The sequence below is a fragment of the Nanorana parkeri genome, unplaced genomic scaffold, assembly GCF_000935625.1.
Source record: "Nanorana parkeri isolate BGI_ZX_2015 unplaced genomic scaffold, ASM93562v1 scaffold2229, whole genome shotgun sequence".
NCBI classification, from domain to species: domain Eukaryota; kingdom Metazoa; phylum Chordata; class Amphibia; order Anura; family Dicroglossidae; genus Nanorana; species Nanorana parkeri.
The window spans coordinates 147,531-148,357 of record NW_017308497.1 but is presented as its reverse complement, the minus strand read 5'-3'; the positions used below and the strand labels follow the sequence as shown (position 1 = coordinate 148,357).

Sequence of the window (827 nt, the reverse complement as noted above, 5' to 3'; positions counted from 1 at the left end):
GAAGATTGTAGGTTCGACTCATACCTGGCTCGTCAAAAGTGCCGTGATCATATCCTTTGAGATTGCAAGGCAGCTTCAGCAATTTTTCTTTTAGCTCAAAGTCCTGCACGGTCAGCCAGTGGGCCCAAGCAAAATCCTGCAGCGCTCAGTGGGTTCTCTACGTAAGGGTTGTTTCAGACTCAACACTCTCCTGCTGCCCGATTTTCGCTCTTAGGGTCTCTTTCAATCTCCCGAGATGTCTGGGAATTGTTTTATCTTGGGGGTGGAGGGGTAACACAGTTCACGTGTACACATAAAGTCACTTTTTTTTTTAAGGGCTGCTTGTAAAAGAGCCACCCTCCATGTGTTCCCATATGTTTTAGCGGTTAGGATTTCTGGTTTTCACCCAGGTGGCTCCAGGTGATGATTTCCTGGCACCAACATACCTGCAGACATACCGTGTGGTAGATCAAGAGTTTGACGTTCTGTAATAATGCATGGCATTGCCCCCTACTGAATAGACACCAGCGCTCGCTTGTTTCTATGGACCCTCAGTGAGGGCACCCTGCATTTAGAAAACCGCCCGTATTTCAATTGACAGGATGAGAGGAAAATGGGAGCGTCCCTGGGTGGGATTGAAACACCAACCTTTCGGTTAACAGCCGAACGCGCTAACCGATTGCGCCACAGAGACCTGTGAACTCGTGCCTTGAGGAAAATGGACAGGGTTTTACCAGGGTGAATCGGTAGTGAATGGCATCTATTGCTGGGTTCGTAGGAAGGCACTGGACTCCACGTCTTCCCTGATGGTCTAGTGGTTAGGATTCGGCGCTCTCACCGCCGTGGCC

General features: G+C 49.7%; 1 non-coding gene across 1 annotated transcript; it reads right to left on the bottom strand.

Annotated features, from left to right (window-relative positions):
• Window positions 1-599: 599 nt before the first annotated feature.
• TRNAN-GUU lies at window positions 600-673 on the bottom strand. The gene has a single exon. It is a non-coding gene; the product is annotated as a tRNA-Asn (tRNA).
• Window positions 674-827: the final 154 nt, after the last annotated feature.